Raw genomic sequence first — 13,411 nt, 5'->3', positions numbered from 1 at the left:
TGTAGTGCTCACCTACAGGGAGATCTTTTATGTCCAAAAATAAGCTGAAATATTGAAGGGAACCAACTTGACTTCTTTGTAAAATGCCTCATCTGCTCAAGCGCGAGGTGCACTGAACCAAATTTAGTATCTTTTTCAGATGCAATATCTTTTTTGTTGGCCTGATTTACATATACTCGTGCGAACACACATCATTTCCTATGTCGGCTACTTTTTAAACGGATATTCTTAGTGAAATGATTGATGACCGCAAATTATAGTTAATTATCAGGTACGGAGCATGGTTAGTTTAAAATAACGCCCAAATTTTCAACGAGTTACATGCGTTTCTCTTTGGAACGTTTTAATATGGATAATGGATGTACACGTAGAGTTATGTGAGTATAGATATATACGAGTACGTTTGTGCTCATATGTAAGTGACTAGAGTATAAGAGTGTGGAATATTTTAGATTTGGCACAATAGGAAATAAAGGGGCTCTGCAGAGCAGATGGAGGGGAACTCGAGCCTCCTGGAAAGGATTGCGGAACTAGAGCAAGAGAAGACTGTCATAGCCTAACAATTGGAGTACCAACAGGCACTCATCATTCAAATTCAGCAGCAAATGCGGCAACATCAACACCAACAACGTCACTCGGATTATCAAGAACAACAGCAGCAGCATCAACAGCGTCACCCAGGAGAGCAGCATCACAAAGAAGGTACCCAGATCTCCCTGAAAGTCATCATTCAGGAAGAGGACTTCTTCAATTTCGTACACTGCAGAGAACAGAACAGAAGAACAACTCTAGGCCTAAGGTTAGCGCTAGTAGTGTAAATGTCCCTCCGGTAAAGCCACAAGTTCAATGATCATCCCAAGCAACCCCCCCCCCCAAAAAAATAAAAATTACCCCGATAACTGGGTACAAAATTAATGTCCCACAATTCTTGAAAACTCTGAAAGAGAAAGAGTTGAAAGCAACCCTGAAAAACACGAGGGCTGACAGGATCCTCATCTTCGATGAGAGCATTGGAGTTCATGCGGCGATATTCGCTCTCATAAGAGAGAAAGAGCTACACGCCCCAACAATTACCCCACCGGCCTTTAGGACTCAGTCCTTAATCATCTGCGGTCTCCACAGCGAGACAGACCTGGTGTACATAATGCGAGAGCTCAACGAGGAGCATCCGCATTTGAAGCTGAAGAGTGTTACAAATTTAGTCATGCATATGGACAAGCTTCTGCACAGCTACAACCCGAAATTCCCAAAGAAGTCGCAATCCGGACTGTTTGTGGTAATTTTCGAGCCCTCCTAAGAGCCTATTCAAGAAGTGCAGTGGTATAACTCGCCGCAGAGACACCACACTGCTGCAATTGTGGCCAGACTGCACATTCAGGCTTGGTACTCAAGGATATGGTTGCTAGAATGGAAGTTGGTAGGGCAAAAAAGAATGCCGAAACAACGAGAACCAAGCAATCGGTGACCCAGATGTCACAAAGCTTGTCTCGACCAAGCCCAAGCAACTAGGAGTACTCAGTACCTCAACCTCCGCAAGGCAATAAATTAACCTTCAAAAACTTGGTCGAAATTCTTGCTTTCGCCCAGACAAATCAGCAACGGTATTACACGCCCAACGTGCCTCTGCCCAAGAGTTGATTGACAACCTGACAGCAGACATATTCTGCGTTTCGGAGACTCATCTGAACCACAGACATTATGTCAACTTCACCAGATGTTTAGATCATTTACTTTGCTGTAAGTAAATATTGAAAATCAGTTCAATCTCATATACTCATCACTGACGTTAGGTACCGTCGGATTAACCGATTTAAAATATACCCTCAAGGGCCATTTGTCGCTTACGATATGGGGAGTGGTGTCTCCTAGGTGGCTGAGCAAGGAGCTCGAACCCCATAATTGGTATCAGAAATGCGTTCTAGGTAAGATCCTTGAGAAACTTTCTCGGTGAAAAGTGAACCGCAAATGAGCGGTACACGTTAGGGCATAATGGAAGTCCTCGGAATCGTTGATGGTTATTTGTCAACACCGATGGGGTGATGTGTCTAGCTGTGCCTCGAGCGAGCATTGATCCGTCCATGAGATCTAGGTTCAGCTAAACGTAGCTTAGAGTAGGCGCTTTGTTCTCAAGGGTACACCCGTTCCTGAGTATTGTGGTCCCCTCTCTTGTTAATTTCCAAGTATTAGGGAAAGAGGAAGAGCTCGTTGCGTTCAGGCAGAGTATGAAAATGCGCCACTTACCGCAACGCTCAGTGAAGGAAGTATCAAAGGCTGAAGCATACGGCCAGATTCTAGAGTGGGTACGACCAAAAAAGAAGGAAGTCTCGGAAAGGGAAACAAAAGCCGCCGCAGAGACGACGACTTCCGTACTCCTGAGTGCTCTTGTTTCGGTAAGACGCATCTAGGGGAGACTTCATCTGGGTAGTTTCCAGGGTACAAAAAAGTCGGGAAATCGGAAGCTGAACGCTTCAGGTATAAAAAGTTTTTTGTTTTGTGTATTTCGGAGCCTAGGCACCATATGGTGGCAACCTCTTCATTTTTGGCAAATGTTTTCGGTATGGTACGTTGTGAGAACGGGTCCGTTAAAGGAATGATCACTTTCGACCCCCCGCACTTCCCATCTTTCTATCGAATGCCAAATTTAGGACCGGCTTTAGAAAGCACTAACCGAAACTTTTTATTTGATATCCCACATGTCTATATATGGTGAAAAAAAATGACCCCCCCCCCCTTTTGCATGTATGGAAAAACCAATATGGAAGAAGAGAGAAGGCGGAAACTTACGGTGCCAGGGCTCGTAACCCCAGTACCGTCAGTTTTTGGGAGTGAGCAAGCGGGCTCCCGGCCGTTGATAGCTATTAAAAACATGGCGAGAGCCATTAGGGTCCTTTATAATAGGTCCTAGGGAAAGATGGTAATTCTCTAGGGAATCAGCAGGCACGTAAGAGGAAAAAAAGTACACAAGCATTGATCAATCCGATTGATGCTAAAATGCCTATTGTGCGAAGGAAAGGAAGGAAGTGATAACTGGCATGTTGTCGGAAGCGGTAAATGTCTGGAAGTTAGGAAGGTGTTGACTGCAATGAAAAAATGAGGTTTATTCAAATAAACCAAAATCATTCCAGGGTCGCTCAGGACTTACTTGAGCAGACCACTTATGAATCGCAAATGGAAACCGTGACGGTGGAGTATGGGTCACAGCCTCGTCTCGTGGAGCGTGGATACGAAGGGACGAAGTCCAAAGGTGATTGCCGGTGACTTCAACGTTTGGGCCTGCGAGTGTGGGAGCAATGAATGTGATGCAAGCAGCTTTTGCAAAGAGGGGTTTATCTTAATCGCAGACCTGACCTTTGTAAAAGCATTGGGCGAAAGAAGCTTCTTAGAAGTATGGCTAGGCCAACCTACTAAGGCAGGCGGTCCAACGAAGAGAGCTCTCCATATCACACAATGCATCGCCAAGGCATGCGAAGTTTCCGTGCCTTGGAGGCGTTCTTTCCCCAGTAGAGATCCAACTACTGGTGAAATAGTGAATTAGCCAGCCTTCGATCAGCCTGCGATCGAGCCAGACAAACGGCTCAGAAGGCGGTAGGAAGGAGTGATCAGGGACAAATGTTCGAAGCGTGCATGTCCGAGTCAATATTTCCAGTGGCATGGAGGTGGCAGAAGTTGGTGCTTCTGCTTAAGCCTGGTAAATCTTCAGGCAAACCCTCCCCTTACAGACTATAATAAATTACTCCCTGTTATTGAGAGCCAAGGCGGCCTTTCAGATCGGCAGTATGGGCTCCGTAAAGCCAAATCTACCATTGATGATATCAAATTCGTTACTGGCTTGGCCGAAAGTGCAATTCACGGAAAGGGTAGTACAGGCAAATATTGCATGGTAGTACCCTGGAGTGAAAATGCATTCAATCTAATACGCAAATGCTTAGATCGCTAAGAGTGATCCACGAGGTATGAAAATTCTATTGATAAGAAAAAGACAGGAATCGAAGCATTGTTAGGATGAGAGGATGAGAGCCATAACATTACATGATATGGAGGTGAAACGAGAAACAGAGGTCAAATTTTTGGGAATTACGCTGGACCAAAAATTACCCTGGAAGACACATGTCGGAAAGCCATGAGGGCTCTGATGACTTGCAGATCCATAGCAGGAAAAAAATGGGGTTGCAGCCCGAAGATACTACTTTGGATATATACTGCAATAGTAAGGCCAATGATTACCTATAGAGCGGTAATCTGGGCAGAAAGAACCCAACTCAGCACACAAGCCAGGGAATTACATAAGCTCCAAAGGCTGGCTTGCGTGTGTGTCAGTGGGGCAATGAGGACATGCCCAACGGCATCCCGGGAGATCCTTCTGGGATTAACACCTCTCCATCTGCACATACAGATGCAGGCAAGGAGATCAATATTCAGGATGGCCGGTAGTATGAGTGAGGCGGGGAGCTGCCTAAATCGAAGGAAGATTGATATTCTTTGTAGGCGGTATCCCGAATTACTGATACCAAGGGATAACATGACAACGAGGTTTCACTTCGATAAGAAGTTTGAAACACTTTGGAGTAACAAGGCAAACTGGGAGAGCGTGCCTACGACATACGGCTTAAACCAGCAACTGATTACTTTGTATACTGACGGATCCCTCACAGCAGAGGGAGCGGGTGTTGGTGTCATTAGTTCAAGAGAAATGTACTTTGAGCCAATGGGCAGGTACACTAGCATATTCCAGGCGGAAATATACGCCATAGACAAATGTGCCTCCTTTAATCTGCAAAGGAACTATAGGGGGCAGAACATAGCTATTCTTACCGATAGCCAAGCAACGATCAAGGCACTTAGGTCCAACCAGGTGAACTCTAAACTGGTATGGGAATGCCTGGCGAGACTGAATACACTCGGCTCGTCCAACAAGGTATGGATACTTTGGGTTCCAGGTCATGCTGGGTCGGAAGGCAACGAGGCATCGGACGAACTAGCCAAGAAGGGAGCAGGGACGCCTTTACACGGGCCAGAACCCTTCTGTGGAATCGGAAACGGTTTCATGGCTATGAATTTAAGAAATGGAGACGAACGGTTGAGGGAACTAGACTGGGCGGGCCTACCAGGGATGGAGCAATCCAGGGTGCTTATTGGGGGATACGAACCCATACGCACAAAGGATTGCTCAAACCGCACCAAAAAGAACCTCCGAATCATAGTGGGAATTCTCGCTGGTCATTGTCGGCTGAACTATCACCTAGGGAAGCTAGGGATATCTACGGACACTGCTTGCAGGTTTTGTGAGGAGGAGGACGAAACCCCTGTACACGCCCCGGGACACTGTCCGGCACTAGGTCCAGGCATCTGGGAGAACACTTGATACCAGATGCAAAGCTGAAAAGTCTGGAAGTAGGGAACATATTAAAGTTCCTAACGGTTATAGGCCTGATTGAGATACTATGCTCAATCGATACACTATAACCAGTAAAAGGGGCACAATAGTTCTTCAAGGACGCGGTGCGACTTTCCCTTAACAGAAAAAAAAAATTGTTAGGATATGTTAGCTTCCATTTTAACATTTACTATCTCAGTTTACTTTGTATTAGTGCGATGGGTTTTACATTTCTCACACAAAAATCAAAACTTTTTCGCATCAAAACTGGAAAACAAGTGCAAGTTACTTGCTTGCTTCAAAATGAAATTTACATAATATCCACTGCATAGTAAACAATTCTGCTTCACTTAGCATCTCATAAAGCCTTATCAGTTCACCTATTTTCGCTGCAACTAACAAAAGCACGTTATCGCTGCAATTGGCGAAAAACGTGCATTTTAACACTTCATTTGCATAACATTGCAACTAACTGGGCCGCACAATTGATAACAATTCAACACTATCGCTTGCAAGTATTCCCATAGCCGCATCGCCGTGGCACTGAGCTTTTCTCAGACAAAGTATCTAAATCCGAATGTAACACAGATACTTTCCGAGCTTTTTTCTATCCCAGCAAGACGGCCTTCACCAAGGCAGCAACATGTTGCTGGCAACAGCGGGTGGCTTTGCCGCGGTTCTTCATTCATTGAAGCACCTTCCGGGCGATAGTACGATACGAACAGCCGTGTTGAGTGCGAGTATGTCGTCTGTGATGCAGAGGGTTGTCGTAAGGCCGACTGGACCCCGTCTACGATTTACGTATCCGAACTATGCGATCCGCACTGATTTCTGATCGTTGCGATTAAGATTGACCAGAAACACGACAACAATTGAATTCAATTAACACCTTCGTTGCGGGTGTGTGAAAGTGCAAAGAGCACAGTTCCGCGTCACTTTGATCTGGAGCTGTGGACCTAAGATATTAGGATCAGTCGCAACAGGTGATCCACTAACAATTGGATTTCGATTATCATTAGTAACGATCATATGACTTCATAGTGCGCGATCCGCAGTTTTTCGCATGGTGACGAAAGGTTCTGGAGTTCAAGTCGCCCCAGCGTGATTGCCTGGGTCTTTGTTGGATCGCGTGAAATAATCGTAAATAATTGATGATCTAATGAAGGAGCATGTGAAGTGATCGATAATTATAAATGTTGCTTGTGGTGAGGAGAGTCGAAAAAAGAGAGCCGCGTATTTGCGCTAGTGATCAGTGAACGTGGCCTTTTGACCGAGTTTGATGATTATTTACCCGCGAGAGTTTGCCAAATTTATTGTGATTGCGAAAAAGTGCGGGAATTTTGTTGGGGGATCTATTTTTGTGGTTCGTTGGATTATCATTGAATTGTGGTGACGATTTCTTGTTTTTCTTAATTGAAGTTAATTTTGCGTTGGATTATTGCTTTGTGGTAGAATCGTGCAGTGACCAGGAGTCATACTTCGGAGATACGAGTTCTGTTTTGGTAAGTTCCTCATGATTTCAATATCAGTTGACGATCCCTAAGTGGGGCATAGTACACCAACCCCATCTACACTCCATTATTGTCAGTTTCTGGAAATATGATTCAGCTCCCACCAAGACTTTCCGCGAAGCTTGTACTCTTCCTCCATTACTCTGCGGCCGGTAACTTTAGAGCGACCAATTCGTCCAATATTCTAAGATATTGGATTTCCTTACATTGAACAACATGTAATAGAGTTGTTGAGCTTTCTCAACGTGTGACCTATTCACTGCCATTTACTCCCTACTACCACAATGGGGGCTAATGATAGTGTTGATAAAAATAAAAAAATTAGACTTCTTTATTCCTGCACATAACGCAGGGATTCGACAAGTTTTGGCATTGGAGCTTGTTTTACAATGGTACCAATTGGTTCAACGGATTGATGGATGAATAAATAACTTCAGGGTTTCGTGTCTTTTTAATGCAACCTGTTGGTCAAACCTTGTTTAAATGATCGGTCGTGCTCTATTTGCTGCAGTCAGGAGTTATTCGCCTTGGTGCATCTGGTGAAGCCTCTTTTTCGAGACAATCTTTTATGATAAGAGAAATTATCTGGTCCTCTTCAGGCCTGCATGTTGGGTCTAGAGAGCAGATGCCCATCGTGTGCATATGTTTCCGGAAAGGATAGTGACCGGTTATAAGATCTTATAGTGATCTCATTTCAATTTTATTCAGTCCTAGGATTTGGACCGTTTGGATTCACTGTTCATCCACTGACGGACTAGTTGTTTGGTTCTCCAGTCCCTTATAGCTTTCATTACTACGGATTTGATAAGTCCAAGTGCCGTTCTTGGTTCTAAGCTTTGACCTTACTTTCTAGCAAGAATATTCACATTGTCATAATTGTCAATATGTGTATGTCTGACTACCCATCTCGATCAACATGTAGGGTCTTAGGATTTCCTGGCGTTTCTATCCCAATTTAGATTCAATTCGAGGTGAGAAAATAACTTTAAAGTCTGCACAATTATCAGAGAGAATATGGATATCTTAAGTTCACCTTACAATACATTTGTAAGTTGGTCTAGGAATGTGCGTGTGAGGGGGGGGAAGAGCCTCAACTTCTGAAAACTCAGAGTGTAGTGGTCCTTTGTGCTCGACGCCCCAATCTACGTCTACATATGCTACCCAGATTATAGGAATGTGGATCATTCTCAATCCTATTCATAAATAGACCACTCAAGAAAGGTGACAGGGGCGTCTTTATTGCCCCATCTCCCTTGTTAAATTTTTCTTTAAAAGGCAGGTAGACCTTATATCCTTGAAAGCTTCGTGAGCATAGCGGTTTCCCGTTTCCATGTGAAGGTTGTAGTATTTCAGTAGAAACCACCTCTGGAGATGAAGAAGCACTTCCCTCACCGGTCGTTGGAAAACAAAGCTTCCACATTGAATGACATTAATCGTTTATCTGGAGACGTAAAGTCTACATAAAGAAGACTACACACATGAAGAGGAAATTGGATTTCTAGGAGGCACAGAATGTTATTGTTGCCGGGGGTAAATATAAGGTGGCGAACTGGCTCGCAACAACGTGGCCACAAACCACTGCATTGTTTCACATACACAGCACTAACACGAGAATAAAAACGCGAAGTTTTACACTTACAAGTGATTAAATCATGTCGAAGATGTGCAATATTTTTTGTCCACCTTGCAAATTCAAGCAATGCGCTGGAAGATTGTTACGCCGATATAATTTTGCTAGCCACTTTTGAGGTTCTAGGTTTCAAATTTGAATCTTCGTACTTTTGCCACGGAAGCGAAATTTGTCCGTGCGGCACCCTGCTCTGCTTTGCCGCGCTACATAGCTGGAGAATTGGTTTTTTTCCGAGAAAAAAAAAGAGGAAGAAGAGGAGGAAGGTGACAAGAGTTGAGTGTGTCATGCACGTTTTTTTTTTTAGGTTGAGATGTAGAAAATTGTAAAGATGGGATATAGTTGGTCGCCCGGGGAGAAAATTGACGAATAGTAAGCTTCACCGGATCAAAGCCACTTAAATGTGAAAAGTGCATCGCGATTGTGTCGGACATATTCTGCTTTCCTATCGAGTGCGGAAGCAAACGTCGTTATTTCCATTCTTGTTCCTGGATTAGTGATGATGCGTTATGAGCAAATAAATGCGTTTCGCGCAGGAGAGCGCCCTTACCACTTTGAAAAGTGTCCGACAATTTCCAATCGTAAACTCAATGAAAATCGGGAAATTTAACCTCCGTGAGAGATAATTCTGGGATTTTTATTCTACATAACAGCCTTTGTCGCCGTTACTTTAGTCACCCTGTGGGTGCCAAGCGATTCTACTGGCTAAAGCGGCACTCATATATGACAGGTCCTAAGTCCTTCCCCTGGTAGTGGAGGATGCCCCAACATTCACCAGTACAACGTCTAGCTCCGCGAAAGCTCCGAGGAGAACATGTCCCCTCACATTAGTTGTCCGGTTGCCCCACTCAAGAGCCTACGCATAAAAGTCGCCTGCAATTATGGTCGATCAATGTCGTCTTGCATCCAAAACAACAGCGGCAAGCATCTGCTCATACTTGGCAAATGTAGCGCTGGGTGGCACTCCTCCCTCGTGCTCCACTATTTCCTCGAAGGCTTGTTCTCTACAAGTCCAAAGCGCTGCTTCGACCCAAATAGTACAATATGACTCACTAATCATGGCCACATCGATGTGTGGTGGTTGAGCTTGGTTGAGGTTGATTTGTATCAACCTCGTCTTCGACGGGTGTTAAGGGCTCTCCTGTATTTCGGGCATCTGATACTCTTTGCAATGTGTTGATGGTCTACCCCCTACTTCCCTTTGCACAGTAGACAATTTGGGACTGCTCCACACTCCTTGCTGATGTGGCTCTCCGCTTTGTATCTCCGACATAGCTTCGACCTGTCATCGGCACTGGAACATGCCTTCCTGATATGACCGAAGCCAAGGAATCTAAAGCACCGCTTCAGCGATACCTGCTCTCTAAGGCGACACACAACTCTCCCTGCTGCCAACAGTTTGAGTGCTGCTTCCACTGGTTGACTGATGATGGCGGTTTGTGTCTCATCGTAGGCGTTTCGTAGCGTCTTTACCGCTGACTCTTGAAGTCCAATGGGGTCGAACTCCCTCCTCCGTGATGATCTCATCTATATCCTTGCAGACAACAGAGGTCTCCGGTCTGCAAACCCTAATTTCGGTTTCTTGTCCCAAGATCTATCCAATTTGGCTCACGAATTGATCCGCCGTCATATCCTTGGACTTCTTGAACTCCATCATAAGATCTGCTTTCTGAGACTGTCTAATGCGGCTAACATTTTCTCCCAAAGTGGTAAGTTCGGGGTCTGCCTTCACTCTCCTTGAGAATGTCAGCATATGACCCTTCACTACGCTTGGAAATGATGATAACCTCCGGTTGTACCCTCCTCCTATCTCTCTTTTCCGAGGAGCCACCTTTCTCCAGGCTTTCACGCCCTTTTTTCGGGTTTCGCACCATATTCCTGGAATTGCGGCTACATGAGATTTCCCAGCAGCTTGAGCAGTCCTCCTTACTTGCTCCACTTTTTTTTTAATTTGAGTCCTTTTTTCTGTTAGGGGATTGCTCGCCAGTTGATTCGTTCGACCGTTTGCGGTGCCTCTTCCCCGGTTCCTCCCCTCCCGAGTTTATTGTGGACGTCACTTATGTTGCCTGGCTTACTTTTTCAGCCAATGCCTTCACTCCTCTTTCATTATGGGCCTTACCGTAGACCAACTGAATGCCTCGAATCGTGGCCCTTATAATTTGATGGATATTCCGGCGTTCCTTAATAATTTCACAAAGCCCTTGCAGTGCGATGAACGTAACTCCTAATTTGTCGCTGCACCTTATGTCGCTCATGTAGTCATCCGGCATTCTTTCCTTCTTCCCACACCCCACGACAGTCTCCCCTTTGGTAATAGAATTTTCATTCGTGAAGGCTTGTGCTTGTAAAGGTGGCGATCTACGAAGAAGAACGGGTCCGTCAATGGAACCAGTTCTACTCCATCCATCGCGCTTATAAAATTTGATGCCACAGAAGCCAAGGTTCCCATTACTGCGGCACAGCGGTCGATGGATATCGACGGCCGGGAGCCCGCTTGCCCACTCCCAACAACCGCCGGTAATGGGTTTCCAAAGTCTTCTCCTCCATGTTTGGTTTTATTTCTGGGTATCCTTCCAATAATCATCTCCTGCCATGGAGCGTCTGCTTGAAGTCAGTTATCTGTGATACTGGATAACGATCGGTAATCTCCGTACGGTCGCCAGTCTCCATTGCCCTTGGGAACCATATGAAGCAGAGTTCCCCAGTTGCTAGACGATAGAGGCATCGTGTCTAGTTGCACCATCATATCGAATTGCTCCTCTCTCCATCAATGAGTTGCCTGCTCCTCAAGTGCGTCAATAAGTGCATCACAGAGCTGTTTGCTGCCACGAATTCGTACGAATGTTCGTACGTGGAATGGCACAGATGTTCGTATGATGTCTATATCAACAAGGAGAAAGTCTCCCTTCGTCTCCTTATTGCTGACGAATAGCCAGCGGGGTGGACTGGCTCAATAACAGCTTATTTTTCAGTCCTCTCGTTTCCCGAAAATTCAGATGCATCACTGACATTGACTGAAGGATCGCGAACGTGATCGAAGTCCTGAACAGCTCGATTGTCGCTGTTTGTTGATGGCCTTACAGAGAATTAGTCTCTTGTCGAATGGACAATGGTCCTACATGCTAAGACAGAGACGAGTGAATTTCACTGGAATTTCTGCCACTTGACTTGTACTAGTTTTCACTTCGCTTATGTTTGTATTTGGTCACGTCGTTTCTACTATCGCATCGGCGAGTCCTGCTACTCAATCGGATTGCCATGTCCTTTTGTGCTGCCAGGATGGCTTGAACTGGTCGTGGTAGACGTCCGATCCATAGGGTGTGCAGAACTGCTTTGTTCACTTCACCATTCCCAAGATCACGTAGTCGACCCAAAAACTGCGATGGTTTACGGTTGCCGATCTCCTCTCTCTTGAGAAGCTGCCCAGTGTTGGCTTCCTGTGATGAGCCGAGGCACTTAATAAGCTCTTCCTTGAACCTTGAGCATTATAATCACTTCACACGTGTACTACGGATCCATAATTCCAAGCACATACCTAAATTTCGTCGCTTCGATTGTTACCTTTGCGGTCTTGAAACTACGGCCGACCATCGCGGACCACCTCTCCGGATCGTGCAGAATAAACAGAGGTATGTGCACCGCGACGCTAGTACACTTCCGAGTGTTCATTACCGTCTTTAGGCATTTTGCACCTTCACTTCACATGTATTGACCGATCATGGCGGGGTCACCATTTTGGGGATGAAGGTCTCTGTTCGCTCAATCCATATGAGAAGTTGTTCTCGATGGGAGTCACGTGGCCTCCTCGTTCGCTAATCGCCCAAGAAATGCTTCTCGATAGCCATCGGGGAGCGGTCCTCGTTAGCTACATTCCACTCGAAGGACGCGTCGAGGGTTGCTCGATGGCGATAAAAGACCACAGGAGGACCTTAATCGAGTGTTGCGGAATCCTGTATAACAGATGGCGGTAGCTGCCACCGAACCCCAGCGGGGCTTTACTATGCTGCAAGTTAACTTTAATGTTTTTTTCTTACAAAATCGCCATTCCCAAGCAATTTCACCTTTTTTCGCAGTGTCGTTCGCGGTCGTCCACTGGTAGCCTTCCCAGATTCATAGTCGGTCTGCATGGATCCATTTTCACCCACAGATGGCAGGTCAGTCCATATCAGCAACTGTCCTTTCTTCCGTTTTTCCTGGTAGAGGCGGGAGAAAAGGTTCTGACAGGCAAGATCTAGCTCATAGTTCCCTGTAGTGGTCGGGGCACTCTGGCCTGAGACAATAACAAATGAAGAATTTCGCAAGTGTACGGTTTCGCTATCTGTGGACGCATTGATCAGAAGGCGAAAGCGACACTGCATAGGTCACACATTAAGGAAGGTCCGCTGTAAGTTACACCATGCAATGTAACCCACTATGCCTGGGTGGCCGATGAGTGATGTAGAACCGTGGAAGAGGAATGCAAACTTCTCGGACCATCATGGGAGGAACTCCTGCTTATTCCTTACAATTGGTTTCTCGTCCTACCAAAACTTTCCAAGAAGCTTACGCTCATTCTACACTATTTTCTTTTAGGCATCACCCATTCTGCATATTGGATTGCATTGCAGGGCGTAGTCAGTCAGTTTGAATTGTATCTATCTAAACCAGAGTTTAGAGAATGACTACACAGATCTCAGAGGTTGGATCTTTTATTCTTTTTATTATTTAGATCTAGCTTGACCTGGTATGCCACCCAAATACCATTTAAATGCTTTCAATTCTCTTCCAATCCACCTCTGCGTACCACCATCATTATTACAGTAACATAATCCCCAAGAATTAACTTATAAAACCAACCATCTATTTAAAATATGATAATTAGGAGCGATAATATTCTATTATCCACTTGCTAAACTTAAT

At 45.2% G+C, this 13,411-nt stretch overlaps 1 protein-coding gene across 3 annotated transcripts in view; it reads left to right on the top strand.

Moving 5' to 3' along the window:
- The first annotated feature begins 6,071 nt into the window (after positions 1-6,071).
- Positions 6,072-13,411, top strand: part of LOC119649195 (CD151 antigen-like) — a 119,808-nt gene continuing 112,468 nt past the window's right edge. For all 3 annotated transcript variants that reach the window (XM_038051233.1, XM_038051232.1, XM_038051231.1), the window contains exon 1: positions 6,072-6,876. The gene's annotated coding sequence lies outside the window, so the exon portion shown is untranslated. The remainder of the gene's footprint in view (positions 6,877-13,411) is intronic.

The sequence above is a fragment of the Hermetia illucens genome, chromosome 2, assembly GCF_905115235.1.
Source record: "Hermetia illucens chromosome 2, iHerIll2.2.curated.20191125, whole genome shotgun sequence".
NCBI lineage: Eukaryota > Metazoa > Arthropoda > Insecta > Diptera > Stratiomyidae > Hermetia > Hermetia illucens.
The sequence above is the reverse complement of the archived record's forward strand: the minus strand, read 5'-3'. Positions and strand labels throughout refer to the sequence as shown.